Source organism: Echinops telfairi, unplaced genomic scaffold (genome assembly GCF_000313985.2).
Source record: "Echinops telfairi isolate 266 unplaced genomic scaffold, ASM31398v2 ScPeMD7_21;HRSCAF=78, whole genome shotgun sequence".
NCBI classification, from domain to species: Eukaryota; Metazoa; Chordata; class Mammalia; order Afrosoricida; family Tenrecidae; genus Echinops; species Echinops telfairi.
The window spans coordinates 2,678,049-2,697,393 of NW_022103918.1; positions in this window are offsets into that span (position 1 = coordinate 2,678,049).

The window sequence follows — 19,345 nt, forward strand, 5'->3', positions numbered from 1 at the left end:
AGTATGTTTTATATATCAAAATTTCCCCTATAATGCCCCTTTTTACTTTTGATTTAGAAATTAAACAAGGATGAACACTTATCATTTCTATTTTCATTAAAGTGACACGGTTCTTTACTTTTATTTTGTATTTTATTACTGATACTTTTTGAAGATCAGTTGTTTTAAAGAATGATTCTTAATGTAGACTTTTTATCCAGTCATCCTTAGATTCAGATTAAGCGTTTTTGGTGATGTGCCCTTTACATTAGCCCACATTCCTTAAAAGGCACATGATGTCAATTGACGTATTCCATAAGATCACTTTCATAAGATAGTATGAATTACATTTGCCCGTTCTAAAAGTATCTTTTTACATTTACAGTCATATCACTTGAGATCATGAGCATTCCCTTTTCTCCCACAAATGCTCGTGGGGTTAGCCTCCTGTGATTCTTTATGAATCAAATATTGTTTTGGTAATTGTAAGATGGTGATTTCTAATTATACTATCAAGAAACCAAAGCAAATCCATTGCCATTGACTGAATTCTGACTTAGTGAACATCTGGGATACTGGATTTGCCCCATAATGTTTCTATAGCTATAAATCTTTAGGGGAGCAGACTGGCACACATCTCCAGATTATTCCTATGAGATTACTTATTCCAAAGGAAATAATCCATTGCCACTAATGTTTATGCATTAAATTATCCTGTTTGACCAGTGGAAATCCCTCCCAACCAGCTTCCGAGGCCTTTGTTATGTGTTCTTGGGTCTTTGAGTCTTTTCTGTCTTTTGGGCCCCACCGCTGGAATACATGGTTTCTGAGAGTTACTCTTTAGTGGAGAATCTTAAGAACAAAAATTTGGGTGCTAGATATGCTACCTAGTGTCCAGCCTTATCTCTAGGGAGGAGCCCAGGTACCAGGGATGAGTGCTGTGCTGCCATTAGAGAAGTTACAGGCTTGAATTTCCCAGTTGGTCCCACTGCAGTCCAGGCCATCCCTGTGCACAGCTACCCTACAAAATAACAAAACCAAACTCACTGCTCTCGAGTTGATGTTGACTCAGAGGGACTCTATAGGGCAGACTAGAATTTATGGGTTTGGGGAGCTGTGAATCTGAGTTTCTTTGTTGTTGTTTGCTGCTTTTTGCTCCTTGTTTTAATTCTTTCAAAGCATTTTAGTATGATACACATGATAGTTTGCCCTCAGAGTTCATATAGGTACTGCGTTTTCCCCAATGCATATTACTTTTTCTTAAAAGACCAAGGCAAATTGTTACAATATTGAATATTTTCTTCTAAAAATCTAGTTTATGTTATTAAAATAATTATAATTTTGTATGCCTTTTTACAGTGCAAACTTCAAACCCCAAACCAAACCCATTGCTATTTAGTCCATGTTGACTCATAGCCACTCCCTGTGGGTTTCCGAGACTGAAACTGTTTAGTGGAGTAGAATGCCCAGTCTTTCTCCTGACGAGTTGATTGTGGTGGTTTCGAACTGCCAACCATACAGATTGCAGCCCAATGCATAGCCACTACACCATCAAGGCTCAGGGCAAACTTAAGACTTATGTTACTAAAAATTCATCTCGAGAATCCAACTATAGTAGTTATACTAACTACCAAATCAACATTACTTTACCCTGATCTATTTTAGAATGCACACTCATATTTCTTTTTAAAAAAAAAAGTTTTACTAACAATATGGTTCACATATGCTTCCATAGTTCAGTCATATTAATAGGAGTTGTACAATAATTTCTAATATGAGTTCCAGATCATTTTCCTCCTCCTATTCCTTATTAGCTCCCCCACTCCTCTCCTATCCCCCCACCCCCTTTGCCCTCAATAAGGCCTTAATCCAGTTGCTGACTCTAAAGCTTCACCCATCCCAGTCTTCATATACTGGAAAACATAGGAGGAAAAAGATGAACAATAACAACAAAATAAGCCAGAGAAAATATCCCAACCAAAAAGGGGGGTGGGACATTAAAAACTAGAAAATAATTAAAGTGGGTCAAAAGGGAGAGTAAATGATCAAGTGCCACATTTTAACCTAATTACAAATGCCATGATCATGTTTATCATGTTCTCTGATAGCAAGGCTTTTCATATCCCTCTGCTGTGGTCAAAGGGAATCAGAGGCTTAGTCCAGAGATTGGATATTGCATTCTCCATTTCATCCATGACTTTCTGCAAATTGGTTGCTCACAATTTAAGCTCTGATATCATTCTTTCCTTTGGATTTGAATTTTTATAAATTTATTCTCTTTAGATCACAAAGGCTGGTGTGCTGCTTCCATGTGGACTTAGTTGATACCTCCCTTAGATAGCTATTAGGTTGAAAACAAAGCATTTGAGACCCCAGAAGCCATTTCCGGTAGCCAGGCACCATCTGCTTAATTCACCACACTTTGCTGTAGCACCCATATCTTCAGTGAGGGCAATGTCATAATAACCAATCAAGCCCCAAATCACTCACATATCTATGGTTTATATACATCCCTGGTTCACTTTCGAGGCCTCCTTACATTCTATGCCAGAGACCATTATCAATCATCCCCCTGGAGTATAAAGCAATATGAACGGTGATGTCATTAATTAAGCCAATGGTATAGAGTTTAACTTACTATTGGGAAAAAGGAACTTGTACAAGTACCGACCGGCTCTGAACCAAATACCATGAGTTGGTGATTTGCAGGGAATAAACTCTTGAGCACTGTTTATATTAACTATGGAGGTTGGTGATTAGTGTAAACTTCCAAGCAGCTTTCATTGACAGGGCAGAACCTTGTCCATCTGATTAATATATGTCAGAGTAAGGCAAGGGGGGCATTAAAATAGTAAATATATTGCAGGCTGGGTTTCCTTTCACTGGGTACCCTTAGAGCCAGGGATCGGAACCAACGTCCATTGACCACCTCTTCTTCTTACCAGGGAGTTGCAGTCAGGGAATGTTCCTAAAGAGCTACAGGGGCCTTTGAGGGAGCTCAGTTTGTTTAGAGGGGTTTGCACACCGAGTCTCTCTGGTGGGGCCTGTGAAGGATGTTATGCTCCTTGAAAGTTAGACTCTAAAATCACATTCGTTTATGGCACATGGCCTGGGCCACCAAGAGTTGGATAGAAACTATGTAAAAGTGTTTAATTAAGGACATAGTATCTGGTTCTTCTCTTGAGTCCTACATAGTATTGCTCAGTGGTTTCTGTTCCCAGTAGGAAGTTGCTCCTCCCCATTTGCCCACCAGCAGAGATGGAAATGCCTCATCAGAAAACTAGGTGCTTCCCTCCCCCCATCTTGATTTGACTTTTCCCTAAGGTTCTCTCAGGCTTCCTGTAGGGATGTCTGTTGATTTGGTGTGACCTTCTTACAATGTTGTATGGCAGCAAATGAATTGGTCTTCTTTTTTGGAGGCTATAAATCTTTTTTTAATTAATTTTAAAACATTTTTAAATCATTTTACTGGGGGCTCTTACAGCTCTAATAACAATCCATACATCAATTGTATCTAGCATCTTTGTACATACGTTGCCATCATCATTTCCAAAACCTTTTCTTTCTACTTGAACCCTTGGTATCAGCAACTCTTTTTCCCCCTCCCTCACCCTCCTACCTTCGTGAACCCTTGATAATTTATAAATTAGTTTTATTTTCATATTTTACACTGTCTGCTGTCTCCCTTCACCCATGTTTTTATTGTTCGTCCCCCTGAGGGAGGAGGGGGCTTTACATCAATCATTTTGTTCAGTTCCCTCTTCTCCTTCCACCTTCCCCCTACCCTCAGGGTATGAGTTACTCTAATTATTGATCCTGAGGGTTTATCTGTCCTGGATTCTGTGTGTTGAGATTTCTTATCTGTACCCATGTACATACTCTGGTCTAGCCAGATTTGTAATATAGAACTGGGGTCATGATAGTGGGGAGTGGGGGTGAAGCATTAAAGAATTAGAGTAATGCTCTGTGATTTCTTGGCGCTCTACTGTACCCTGACTGGCTCATCCCTTCCTTGTGACCTCTCTGTGAGGGGATGTCCAATTGTCTACAGATGGGCTTTGGATCTCTATTCTGACCCATTCTTACATCAAAATGCTTGTTTGCTTGGGGCCTTCTGATGCCTGATACCTGATTCTGTGGACACCTCTTGATCACACAGATTGGTGGGCATCTTCTATGTGGGCTTTGTTATTTCCCTTGTAGATGGTGGCTTGTTTAACGTCAACCTTTAAGACCCCAGATGCTGTACCTGTTAGCTTTCCTCACCACATTAGCTGATGCACCCATTTTGTCTTCAGCAATCGCATTAGGAAGGTGAGCATCCCAGAATTCCAGGTTATTAGAACACATTGAGAGAGAACTTGAGTAGAGGCCCAATGTCCATCTGCTATCTTCATATTTAACATATAAATATATGTACATAGGCATATCTCTATCATTAAATATTAATATATTTACATGCCTATGTTTATACCTCTATAAATGCCTTTTGCCTCCTAGTTCTTTCCTCTATTTCCTTTTACTTTCCTCATGTCTCACTATCATGTTCGACCTTCATTCAGCTCTCTGTACTTCCTCTAGGCTACATTGCACTTGATTGAACCTCACCAGGCATTTTAAGCCCTCCTCACTGTCAATTTTAGATCCCTTGTTGTTCCCTTGTCCCTGGGTTTGTTGGTGCCCCCCTCCCTTTCCTACACCTCCTCCTCTTCCTTCCTTGTGCTCCCCAGAACCATCAGTCCCGTTGTTTTCTCCTTGGGATTATTTACCCTGCCTATCTTATATAGATAGATACAATTTTTAAAAAGGGAAAAAATAGCCTATGAGTAGTTCCAAGACTGACTGCTGACCCTTATGAATGTTTTCCGATCAGGTATGATGCAGTGCCTAACCCTGCCCCTAAGTTCAAAGTCTATTTTTAGAATTCCTCTGGGACTTTGTTGCTTTGCTTCCCTTGCTGCTCTGTTTCACTCCCTTCATGTTACATCCTGGTGTGTGGGGTCAGACCAAGCACAATTCCTGCACTGTGTCTCCAGTGCTGCCCCGGGTGGCACTGTGGATCAATAAGGGGATGTCATGTCTCCTGGTGAGGCTGACTCTGTGGTACTCTTTGTGCATTGGCTGCTCCAAGCACGAATGTCATCCTCGAAGTTTGGTGGGCCAGGATGCTGTTTTCTCTCTCTCTCTCTCTCTTTCCCTCTTAGTTTGCTCCTGTGTGGTCTGGGCAGACCTGCCACTCTCCCCCGGCTATCTCTTCAGTGCTGTCTTCTGCAGTGCATTCTTCTGAGGAGGGGGCTCGACATAGCTGGCATAGGGGGCTGGCCCACAGACTTCTAAGTTAGTTCACTGCTTCGTGTCGGTATGTTGCCCTCAAGGCTTTACGGGCTCAGAATACATCATCTTTATCTTGATGTTTCTGACGGCTGACCTTGAAGTCAGTGGAAGTGCTCTGTAGCACTTCTGAGGCTGTACACCTTTACTGAAGGGGTCTGTCTCCTCTTTCCCCCCAGGAGCAGCTGGAGCCCTTCTGGGTTAGGACCACCAACTTTGCAATTAACTGCCCAACATGAACCTACTGCTCTACCAAGGCACCTTCTAGGAAGGTTACAGCTTTGGAAAATCTATCGGGCATTTCTACTTTGTACTTCTGTTCTATAGCTTCACGAAGGGTCTGAATTAACTTCATGGCAATGGGTTTTAATAAATTTGTTTTTGCTTTGTTCTCCAACAAGAAAAATGCTGGTTTTCAGTAATGCCAACACTTTTACTCTCTGCCCTATAATATGCAATAATCATGAAATTAGTACACCAGGACACTTAGCAAGATCAAAGTTCAACATCTTGCAGTACATACTGTCCTTAGAATAAAAATTACTAAGGATGTCCAGTTAAATGATTATTCAAAGGTTATTAGCTGCCTTCAAATTGATGCCAACTCATGGTGATAACATGTACTAGGGCAGACCTGCGCCATAGGTTTTTCAGGGCTATGGTCTTCAGAAAGCAGATTACAAGGTCTATTCTCTGAGGAGTCTCTGGGTGGGTTTGAATTGCCAACCTTTCAGCTAGTAGTGGTGCATATACTTGCTTGCACCTATAACAATTCTTTTGTGTGTATATGGTCATACCATTAGTTTGACTTCCTGTTAGACTAGTTTGGTTTTCCCTAAAGTATGTAAGGTTATAACAAGACTAGAAAAAAGATATTGCTGGGGTAATCTTTAATTTTCATTAGCAACTGTGGTTTCAAACCTGACTTTATGGAACTGAGAATTAAGAAATTATCTATTCACAACTGAAGCTAAAAAGAAAATGTAATGGACAACCTCCTGCCCTTAGTTGGATACTATTGAAAAGTTTACATTTGTTTTTGGCGATCAGTTCAATAAACTCCATTATCTTCATGATATATAAATTCTCATTATATTTCCATATGAAAAAATAAGTAAGCATACAAATTCACAGTATATAGTATACATACCTGTAAATACACCAAAAATCAGACCAGTTGCCATCAAATTGAATATGACTTATTGCAAACATATGGGACAAAGTAAAACTGAACCACCACCCCCCCGCCCCCCAAGGTTTCCTAGGCTGTAAATCTTTGTGGAATAGACTACCACACCTTTCTCCCATGGAACACCTGAAGGGCTCAAATTACTGACATTCTGATGAGCAGCTGCACCATCAGGGCTTCTAGGAATAGCCAACAAAGAAGCGAACCCACTGCCCTCGAGTTGATGCCGACTCAGGGAGACCTGACAGGACAGGGTAGAATTGCCCCGTGCATTTCCCAGACAATAACTCTTTACCGGAGTAGGAAGCCCCTCTTTCTCCCTTGGAGAAGCTGGTGGTTTTAAATTGATGACCTTGCAGTTAGCAGTTGAATAGGGATCTACTTTGCCATCAGGGTTACTACTAAATATACATACTTAAAAAAAAATCTTACCGGTACATAATCCCATGCAAACTTAACTATTTTATCTTAAATGGAATTTTAATAGTAAAAATGTTCATAGTAAAATGTGAACTTTTAAAATATCAATCCTTTTCTGATCTATGCCTATTAATTTATAACAGTTGTTAGTTTCCCTTAATTTCTCTTGATCAGTCTCAGTCTTAAATATATATTCTTAAATAGTGCTTTTGGTGACTTTTATCCTTGTTCATTTAAGTTTACCAAACAAGAGATAAGTCACTTGGTGAAAAATTTTAAGCTTTATAATTTGACCAAATCTTAGTGCGTAAACAAAGTCTATTAGACAATTATCTCTGTATTCTGTATAAATTTTTATTGTCTGCTTTCCCCAAGATTAAAATCAGCATTTTATGTCATTCAAGATGTCTTGAGAAAATCTTTGTGGTGTAATTAATGGAAAAGACCAAGAGCTCAGAAGTGAAAAATTAAATGTTCAATACATAGAACTCTCTGTCTCTCTGTCTTTCTCCCTGGTCTCTGGATTTAAACCACTGATTTACTTTTACCCTCTCTGATCTGAAATTTACTGAAACTTGTGTAATATTTTATAAGATTTTTGGATAGCATATGAAAAATGTCCTTTCTAAACAATAAGGTATTCTCCATAGACACATTATTTGAGCAATCTGTCAATCATACAAATTCAGTTGGTTGAGTCTTTCCTAGTTTTGGATGATATTTTTATGTAACTAGCATCACCCTATTTTTTCTTGTAGAATTGTACTGCCTTTGTAACACTTGTCAGAGTTGTAGCAAAATAAAGGAGGTTGCTGTAACATTCATTCAGCTACCAATATTGGCTATTTACTATCAGGCAATTGTTAAGAAAGAAGAACATTTTATGGCTATATTCTCAGAAGTATATGAAATCACTACACACATTTAATTTTCAAAGTCAAGATGTTCCCTAGATCAATTTACAAATTTGAATAAAAGTTGTAAAGGCCATTCAGAATAGTTTTAAACTATATTTGCACTCACAAGACAATGTTAGAGATGTATTAGTGAAGCTGCTTTTTCAGAAGAGGATGGATGAATTGGAAGAATAATCACTGGTTTAGTCTCTCCACCAAGGAGCCTCAACTGCCCAAATACAAACTGGCTCTGAAGTTCAGGCTGTGCAATAAGTGACTTTAACCTGCGGTGAAACACAGAGTAGAGGTTGCACAGGTGCATTGACACTAATGTGTATGAGGAGTATGCTCAATGTGTTCTTGTTTCTGCCACTTAATAAGAATTCTTGCAAAGCAAGGAGTTTTGTACCTGCTTTTCATTCGTGCACATAGCCAAAGCTTGCATTCAATCTCTCTCTCACTGTACCACTACCCTCAATACTAACATGACTATTTCTTCTGACGTCACCCTTTCCCTTTACTCCTACGTTGCTCTCTCCTACTGTGTTAGTCTGGGTAGACTAGAGAAACAAATAGGGAGACGTATATGTGTATAAGAAAGAGCTTTATATAAAAGAGCAATTGTATATTGAGAAAATATCCCAGCCCAGTGCAGATCAAGTCTGTAAGTCTAATATTAGCCCAAATGTATGATACCAATCTATAATTTCTCTTCAGACTCATGCAATGATGCTGAATGCAGGATGATGACAGGCCAGTGGGTGGAAAGTCTTGTGGGTCCAGTGGCAGTGGAAGCGCCTTAACCCTGTCAGGGGTCTTCACGTGGCTCCTCCAGATACAGGGCTCTAGCATAGCTCCATGTGTCTTGTCAGTAGAAGACAAAGCAGAGAGTGTCTGTGTATTTGGTCTCCAGTGAGTTATTTATCTCTGCGGTGCCTCCAAATAAGGTCATGAAACCGTGACCTGATTGACAGGCTAGCCTCCACTCCTTCGCAATTTGACACCAGATTATGTAACTACCACAGACCATCCCCTGTCAACTTGTCACTCTCACACAACTCTTTAGCCATATATAATTTTAAAACAAACAATAAAAAATCACATCTGTACGTAACAGGATAAAACTAAAATGCATACGATTCAAAAATGTGCCACCCTCATGTAAACATAACATTCTATAAGTGAACAACACAATAATATTCTATGCCTAAACATTGCAGTTAAGTAACACCTATACCACGATCCTATAATCCTGTTGTGGCAGTTACATAATCTCCTGTCAATTTGCGAAGGTATGGAGTCTAGCCTGTCAATCAGGTCATAGCCAATGAGGCCTCTGTGTGGGCCTGGCCTTCTCCTGAGGATTCTGGGGACTCCTGCCTTTCTCCCTGGATGTGGGACACACATTCTCTCTCCCTGTGAGACATTCCTGTTGACAAGACATATGGAACTATGCTAGAGCCCTGGATCTGGAGGAGCCACATGGAGACCCCTCCCAGGGTTGAGATGCTTCTACTGCCACTGGATCCACAAGACTTTCCACCCACTGGCCTGTAATCATCCTGCATTTGGCATCATTGCATATGTTGGGTAAGTTTGATGAAGAATTTACAGATTGGTGTCAGACACTTGGGCTAATATCTGACTTGTGGACTTGATCTGGACAGGGCTGAGATATTTTCTTAATGTACAATTACTCTTTGATATAAAGTTCTCTCTTACACACATAAGAGTCCCCCTGGATTTGTTTCTCTAATCTACCTGGACTAACATATCTATGAATATATTCCCCTACCTATGAAAGTTTGTAAGCCAGCCATTTCATGCCTTTATCCCCCCAATTTTGGGTATCCAGTTTCTATACTGCCCGCTCACATCAACCCAGTGCTCTGAGAAGACAATCATATTCTGAAGAATCTTCATTCCAGTTGGAACCTTGTGAAGTCTGCCTCCATGAGCAAAATCAAATATGGACAGGCCATCCATAAAGTCAGCAGCAGTACCAGTTCACAGGCTCAAAAATCTTCTCTTCATCTGGTCAGGTTCTTGTCAACTCAATGTCGGCTGCCTCACTTAACTTCACCAGGGTGCCCACTGGTTATCTTACCTTAGATTATGGCCCAATCACAAATTCTCAACAACCCCAGATCCCTTGGGTTAGGCAGACTCAGGTTCCACACAAACTATAAACTTCAGACCAGCTAACCTGCTCTCGTCATCAACTCTTAATTTCTGTAAACCAGGTCCATGGGTGTCAGTGGTCAGATTCCACTCGTCTCTTTATTGCTGTATTTCTCCTACTTCCACTTAACAAGTGGCTGTAGGTGGTCACCTAGCAAGCATTTCAGCCTACTCACAACTCCCATAATGCTTAGTCCTAGAGAGGAGTTTTCTTCACAGTTCCAGATTTTTTCCCAGCGTCTGACAAAAAACTCTAATTAAATATTAAAAAATCCAAAGAGTCCCCCTCCCTTTTTCCCCCTCAATCTTTCCATGATCCCCTAGGCAAGTCTCTTTACCTTCGAATGTCCTGAGCACTCAAGACACTGGGTGGAGCTTATATTTTCAGAGCCTTCTTTGCAGGCATGTCCTAAACCCATTTAACGGTCTAATTTTAATGGCTGAAGATAAGTGGAATTACAAACTCTCTATGTTCATAATTCCCAATAATCACTTCTATCAATTATTATGTCAACAATAATAAGCAGAAGAAATCAGTATAATCAAAGTAGAATCAGATCCTAAATTCAATTCTTAGAATAGTCAAGTTCAACCCTTATTTACTTTATCTTAATCATTATCGAAATGATTCCACTGATACAAAATATAGCCCTCTGGCTGCTTAGGCCTCTGGCTGCTTCAAGCCAGGGCCAGGCCTTCTGTGTGCCATTTTGACCTTCTGTCAGCCATTTTCATAAGCAGAATGGTCTCTGAGAAATTCAAGGGACAATTTTGTTCCCTGAGCTCAAAATATACATTAATCACATTCATTTTCATCATTTCAAACAAGAATAACCAAAAACAACAACCAAAGAAAATAATCAAAACTTTAACTTCCACATTCTTTCCAGTAAACTGCAAGGCCATATCTGACCTCTGGGTAGTTAAAGAAGAAAAGGTCCCATGAGGCAGAGGTCAAACAAGCATCTACTCTCATCTTCATGATTTGTTTCTCTAGTACCCCACTCCCAAGGAACCACAATGTGTTAGTCTGGGTGCATTAGAGAAACAAATCCAGGGAGACTCATATGTGTGTAGGAAAGAGCTTTATATAAAAGAGCAATTGTATATTGAGAAAATATCACAGCCCAGTCTAGATCCAGCCAATAAGTTCGATATTATCCCAAATGTCAGGGACCAATCTATAAATTCCTCTTCTGACTCATGCAATACATGCAATGACACCAAATGCAGGACGATCACAGGCCAGTGGGTGGAAAGTGTTGTGAAGCAGATTATGCAACCATCACACCTACACCTCATTTTACCTAAACAATTCTATTAGAAATAAGTGAAAGTTCTTCTGCAGAAATCAGAATATATTTCTCTCTCCTTGGTATAGTGGCATCATCTATAGCGCTGATGGGAGTTTTGAAAAGAAGGTACTGTGACTCTCAAATAGGGATGGGGAGTGGGGTGGATTTTATCAAAATCTCTGTGGCAAGGATAAATATATGTGTGTGAATACATACACACGATGTAAGAGTGCATATATACACCTATCAATATATTTTGATAAGCACATACTTTGTAATCAATGTATACACTATGTAAATATGTACAAAAATTATATATAAATGAATAATATACATTTCAGAGGACATGAGACCATATCTTCTCTTATATAATATATATATGAGATAGTTAATGTTTACTGTGCCAACCTGGCTGATGAACACATATGGGGTTAATTGAAGGGCAGGGAGATAAATGGCTCAGTGAGCCTCACCTTTCTAGTTCTCGGGACTCTTGCTTTCTGATAGTAGGGCCAGGGTACAGCTGCCTTAGCCAGTTCCCTGCTTCAGCTGGCAAGGCTCACTTCCTACATCCCTGAGGAGAAGCCACATGGACCTACCCTGATGCAGCCCTGGGTGCTGGAGACCCCTGCCAGCACAGAGATGCTTACACATTCACTGATTCTGCTTTCTTTCCTCCTGCAGTCAGCTTCATTGTGTGTGTTTTGTGAGATGGAGGAGAACTTTGTAGATTGGTGTTGGACATACAGGCTAATGTTGGACTTAAGGGCTTGGACAGCACTGGGCTAGGATGCTTTCTTAATGTAAACTTACCCTTTATATAAAACTCTCTCTTATACATATATGAGTTTCTATGGGTTTGTTTCCCTAGTTTACCCATACTAACACAGTATATATAAATTAGAATCTTCATGGATGCTGGCCATCTATAATACACTGAACCCTGGCTGGACCTAGGGAAGGATGAGGTTCCTGAGATTTTCATGTATTTTGAAAGGTTTCAGAAAGGAAAGTTGAGAAATCCCTATCCAAACGGTGTCAGAAGCAGGAGTCTCTCTGCATTGAAGGAACAGGCACTTATTCTATCGGGGCACTAAAATAATTAGGGCCTGGCCGAAAGACTTATAAAGAACAAAATACAAATGAGACTCCAGTCAAATGAAGAATGGCAAGGGAATCTTACAAAGTCAGATTTATCCTTGTCTGTGGTGGGGTGGTCTAAATTTCATACATCAGTCCAGTTTTCCCTGGAAGTCAAGCTGCCTTGGAAACTAAATGTTGACCAGAAAGCCCCTGTTGGTTTTCTCTGACGAAGCACAGCCACAGGCATGCAACTTACCGCGTCCTTGAGGGATGCCACCTGTGCCATACTCTGGGCACTTTCAAGTTGCTATGATGCTGGAAGCTATGCCACCCATATTCAAACACCCACGGGATCACCCAGGCTATCCAGGGTTCAGAGGCACTTCTAGCCCAAGAAGGGAAGAGTGGTTACGTCCTGGTCTGCAATCAAAAGAAGAAATGCTGTTTAGTCCTCACTTGGATCTAAAATTAAAGCTCAGAAAGCAGTAGTCAAGAATACAATTCAAAAATCTAGAGACAGTAACTGGATCAATGGTTCCTTGGGGATATGAAAAAGGAAGGGGGTGTGGGGTGAGGGGAGGGCAGTGATGAGGAGCTAATACTGATGAGCAGCAGAATGAAGAAAATGTTCAAAAACTTATTGTGGTGATGATTGTGCAACTCTTCTTGAAGTGATTAAATTATTGAATTGTATGATATGTGAATTATATGCCAATAAAACTGTTGAACATTTCTAAAAAAATCAAAAACCCTGGGAAAATCACACAGGATTTATAAAGTGTTACAGTCAAAAGATGTCACTTTCAGGATGTATTGTTTCCAGAAACAGTTACAGTCATGGAAGCACACAGGGGCAGTTCTACTCTGTCCGATAGGCTCGCTAGGAGCAGCATTGACTCTACAGCAGTGAGTTTTGTTTTTTGGTTTTTTTGCAGACTAGGAGTAGACTAGAAAGGACTAGTTGATCCATTTATGAAGGTAGCCATTGAAAACCTTATGAATAGCAGTGTAACATTGGGGTTTTCTACTCCTATAAAGAATTACAGTCTCAGAAACTCACCTCCCCTGAATTACAGGGTCACTATGAGCTTTATTGACTTGATGGCAGTGAGTTTGGTTTGGGGTTTTTGACCTACTTAGTCCAACACGCACTGATTCCATGTCAAGAAGGCCATGTAGGGAGAAAGCTATGGAATTTCTGGTGCCCAAAGTATTAAACTTCAATGCAGAGAGACTCAAACCTAGGACATTCTGCATGAATTCTATGAACCACACATTAACAGTAAACATGCACACACCAAGTTTAAAAATATTCCCCCCACCCAGACCCCATTGGGTAGCTGCATTACACTGTCTCTTCATGGAGGCCGGTGGTGGGGAGTGAGACGATTTGACTTGGGAGCCTATACCATTCATTTCAAAATAGCAGCACAAGAATTCTCTGATCATCTCCCCCCTGCCAGCGTGAAATGTCAGTTCTGTGAGAAACTGATAGGTGCTCCTGCTATCAACGGAAGCAGCACCTCTACATTCGTATTTTTCCAAGTACTTCATTCACTATATATTCTATGTAAACTGTGGGACTTGACAAGGAGGAGTTGTTGAAGGCAGACTACTGGGAAGGGCCTCTGTTGGGTTGAATTTGTCACCAATCACTCCTACTGGACAGCTCAAGTACAAGATGGTGGATGAGCTATAGGACTTAGGAGCCTCCTCAGTCAGCAAGCACAGGCCCTAAGTCACATTTAATTCAGAAAGGCTGACAGCCCTGCATAAAATGTGAGCAGCCAAATGGAGAGATAGGGGCTGTGTGCAACAGTAGGCCATTGAAGTTATTCCCTTTTACTGCAATTTTGGAAAATATGAAGATGCACCTTGAAGCTATCTACATGAACAATTTAAAGAAAATAGTCCAGACTTTAGGTAGGAGTAACATGACTTTTAATAGCTTAAGAACCAAGAGGGACTCCATGGAAAATCAGAAAGTATCCAAAGATTGTCTTGTTTTAAACTAAAGAATGCAAATCTATATTTCTGTATAAATAAAAACTCCCCAAAGAGAAAGCAAAGTAAAGGAAGAACGTTGATTGGTGTAGTGACTAGTATGCTGGTGTTGAAAAATACCACGGTGTGAGTTTGGATGCCTACATAAGGACAAAGTTTCTAACCTCCCAGTCTAACCTATATTTAATTCTAAGTTTCCTGGTGAACAGGGTTAGCACATTTGCCTACTGACCCAAAGATCAGGGGTTTGAGTTCACCCAGACGTGCTTCTGAAGAAAGTCAGAGTGTTCTGTTTGTAAGCAACCAGTAATGAAAATCCTGTAGAGCACAATTCTTTCCACATCAACTAGAAATGGATCGATCCCCTAGTCCTTCTGACACACATGGGCCCCATATCAACTCCATGACAATTGCTTTGTTTTTTCAAATTCTAAAATGGGAATGTTAGTATTTTAAGTACGTATAACCTGTTGCCACAATACTATGTGTAACAAACTACCCCATAACTCAGGATTTTAAAAAAAGGAACTTTTCTTTAGCAAAGGATTCTGCAGGGGTTAGCTTCTCTTGGTTGGGTTTATGTGTCTGCCGTAAGCTACAGGTGAGCTAGGCAGTTCTCCTGGATACGTGTCTGGATGGCCTCACGTATGTGGGCATTGGCTGGCGCTGGGCTGTTTCAGAACTGCTTCAACTGGAATTACGGGGGTCATTTAACTCTAATCCGTCTGTCTCTACTCCAGTCTAGGGGTCAGTAAACAAGGCCTGTGAACCAAATCCAGTTCATAGCCAGCTGTAAAAAATAACATTCTCTCAGAACACACATGAACTCATTTGCTTACACATTGCTTCTTTTACATCTGTGATTTTTTGTGTGGTTATCGTTGAAGATAAACACAGCAAGATGTATCCCAGTTCAGCAATTTCTACATGCACAGTTCAGAGACACTGATTACCTTCTGTCATAGTGCAAATGCACTCAGCCTCTTTTTCCAAATTCTCCATCCACTGTTGAGATACATTCACTGCCCTTCTGAGCTTTCTATCCAACCTTTCGGGTTGCTTCTGTCAGTTTGATCCAATAAAGATATTTCTTTAAAAGGGCACGACGCTCAAGGCCTCAGCATTCTTTACTAATTAAGCTAAACTTGTTTGGCTTAAAGAAGGCTTGTTTACTTTTATTTCCCTATGGCTGCTCTTGTGACTGAGTAATAGAGTAGTTGCAGTAGAGACTGCATGGTCCACGACACACAAATGCTTATTCTCTCCTCTTTTAAAGAAAATGCTTGCTGACTTTGGCCCTAGTGGAGCAGCCTGCTCATGTTCTCAGAGCCATGGCAAAAGAAGAAGACAGGAAGTCAGACAGGTGAAGGCAGCTTTTCAAGACTCTGCCTCTCTCACGTCTACCAAACTTCCATCGTCATGTTACATGTTTGACTTCGGAATTTAAGTATTGGGAAATATAGTCTCATCAGAAAGAAACTGCAAAGTCACAGGGCATAGATGCACCAGCCGTGGTATGGATTGATTGTGTCTCTCAAAATAACGTGTTGTAAATCCTCACACCTATACCTGTACAACCAGAATGCTCCTTCGGATCGAGGACGGTGAGACTTAGTCTCACCTACTTTGGACTTGCTATTCGGAGACACGAGTCCCTGGAAAAGGACATCATGCTTGGTAAAGTAGAAGCTCGATGAAAAACAGGAAGACCCTGGACACGGTGGACTGACATAGTGGCTGCAGCCATGGGCTCAATCCTACTGTGAGGAGGCCCAGCACTCGGCAGCTCTGCCTTAGGACATGGGTTCACGATGATTCACCATTGAAGGTGGGCACCTTCCAACAGATCTGTGATATAGCCTCATTCGGGAATAGGGCTTTCTTTGTTACGTTAACGAGCCGGCAGTAGTATCGCATGCAGCTTCAATTGTTCTCTTTGAGATTGTAAAGAGCCTAGGAGGCAGGCAGCAAGGAAGCAGACAGGAGGGAAAAGAGATGCCACACCACATTAGGTTTCTGAGAAACCAAGACATAGAAGAGCAAAGGAGATGGGAACGTTCCCTCAGAGCCAACAGAAAGAGAAAGCCTTTCCTTAGAACATGTGCCCCGAATGAAACCTTCTGGGGGAGCCCTGGTGGTACAGTAGTTACTCATTGGGTTGCGATCTGAGAGGTAATCAGTTCAAAACCATCAGCCACTCCACAGGAGCAAGATGGGGTTTTCTACTCTCATGAAGAGCTACAGTCTCAGAAACTCAGAGGCAGTTCTCCCGTTTTACAGGGTCCCTATAGTTGGCATTGGCTCAATGGCAGTGAGAGAGATAGAGCTTCTAAAATGGGTTAAAAATAGATTTATGCTCATTAAAGCTACCTGCTTGTGATATTTCTGTTATTGGTACACTAGATAACTCAGAGCAGAATAATTTGAGTGCTTTATGAAATCAATCTTCCACATCTGCTCGCCTCATGGTGCTGCTCTGAGGCTTAATTCATACACATGTAGAAAGCATCTCAGAAACGCGGCAGCATTATGCATTTAAAATGAGATTCATTCTAATGTCTCCTGCTTTTATTAGTGTAGTGGTAATCTCTGACATACCCAGTAAAAAGCCATGGTCATAACTAAGTAAAAATGTCATGTTAGGTGTGTGACTTGGCCTTCTTTCTCTCATTTGCAGCGTGTTGTCTTAGGGAGACAGACGGGACAAGGAACAAATATTTGGATAGCCTTATCCCCTCTCTAATCAAGTTGTTCGCAGACTGGGCCCAGTCTGTTAACTTGTAATCATCATCTGCACTCTGCTCTCAAACAAGCGTTTCATTAAAACATAATCAATTTCCGACTATTGGGGTATTTAATGTAGGGAATAGAATATTACTAGCTTACACATAAAATTTTTGTATTATTTTCTGGAATAATTGTGCATTTTTTTTTCTATTGACTGTAGTCAAGAAAATAATTCTATGCTCAATTCTTGTTGAGATCCTAAAATCCAAACTTGATAACGAATGGAATATAATTAATATTTTGTTTATTGCTCTTTTCTTTTCATGACAATATATTTAGAGGTGAGAGTCAAGACTTGGTTTTAATCACAGGCTTGCCAGTAACTTGGTCACCAATTATGTTACCTACTTTCTATTTCTTCACATTCAAAACCAGGAGATGGGGTTAGAAAAAAAAATTAAATACTCCTAACTCTACAAATTATCTTTGTTCTAGATCTTGAAGCATGTGTTGGTGTATTTTTTTAGTGATAAAATATGAAAAGCATGGGAGTAATTGTAATAGAAATCTTGTAGCATCTATTAATGAGGTCAATGCTAAATTTATGAGTTAAATAGCATTTTGTGGGCTTAATGTCTAATACGCATAATACTAGTCTTTAAATTAATTTTCCCTGAATCACCAATGAGATGTTAACAACACCAAATTAAAATATTAAAGGCATTGAATTACTCCCATTTTTAAATTTTCCTTCCGTTAATTTTTCTTCAGGTTTAAATGTGCTATCACTTGAGTAGACTAGTCACTAGTAATGATGATTGTTTGTAGAACAAATAGTATGCTCAAAAGTAATAAGATAGATAGTGGTTTTATTTGTTTGTTTGTTTTTTCTAGATCCATTCTGGGCTCCTGGAATGTTGAGTCTAAGAGTTAGGTAGATTCCACTTAGCTCAGACATCTACGCAAAAAATAGCAGGCAATGTTTAAGTCATTATTTATCTAATTTTAAATGCATAAACATTTACAGAGGGTATCCTATGTGCCAAGCACTGTTTTAGGTGCTGATATGATCAGTAAAAAAACAGGTCAACTTCCCTGCTTGGTAGAATTTGGAGTCCATTGGAAATTCTTTAACTTAGGGCTTATAAAGACAATAAAAATGATTCATTGAAATGTTTGGAATTATTTATGCAAGGGGTCAACTTTATCCCATGGGCCAAAACTGTCCCACTGACTATTTTTACATGATCTGCCAACTAAAAATAATTTTTACTGATGAGTATTTGCAATTAATTTAATGATAAGACATATGAGTTTTGAACACCAATTAAGGAAAATGTTATCACTCCCACAATTACTTCCACTCATCTTACTCCAAAAATACCCAAACTCACTGCTATCAAGTCAATGGTGACCTATAGTGACCCACTGTGGGTTCTCCACACTGTAGCTGATTATAGGAGAAGAAAGCCCCGTCTTTCTCCCACAGGGCTGCTGGTGGTTTCAAACTGCCAACCATGCAGATCACAGGTCAACTCATAACTACTATACCACCAGCGCTCCTCTCCAATTCTTACTAGTGGTCTGGTATCATTTTTTTATTATTCTGCTTTCAATCTCATCAATTAAAATATGTAGAAACTCTTATTCTCTCTTGTTATATAGTTCCATAATGCTCACTGCCATTGACTTGATGCCAACTCATAGCAACTGTACAGGACTTGCAGACCTACCCTTGTGAGTTTCCGAGACTGGCACTCTTCATGGGAATAGAAAGCCCTGTCTTTCTCCAGAGAAGCAGCTGGTGATTTCAACCTGTTGACCTTGCAATTAGGATCCCAACCCATAGCCACTATGCCAACACAGTTCCTTACCTAGCAGTGAGTAAGAGAAACAGCATTGCTACTAGAATTCTATTTCCTATATGCATGGGCTTATTCCAAACAAAACCTTTTAAAACGTGTCTCTGCAGTCTATGGAAGGCTATAGACAAGTTCTTTTAGTAATAATACACGTGTGTTAGTCTTGGTGGAGTGCCTTCCAAAATTTTCCAATTAAAACAATGGCTTCTGATAGCATATGCTGGACCTGCTAAATCCATTGCAAAAAGGTAAACTCAGAAAGTTATGGTGAATTTTTTTTTTTGGGGGGGGTGAGGGAATCCCAAAAGAGTAATCTTGATGGAATTTCTTAAACAACATAGGGCACTTATGGAGTCTTATAAAAAATAAAAAGTTCTA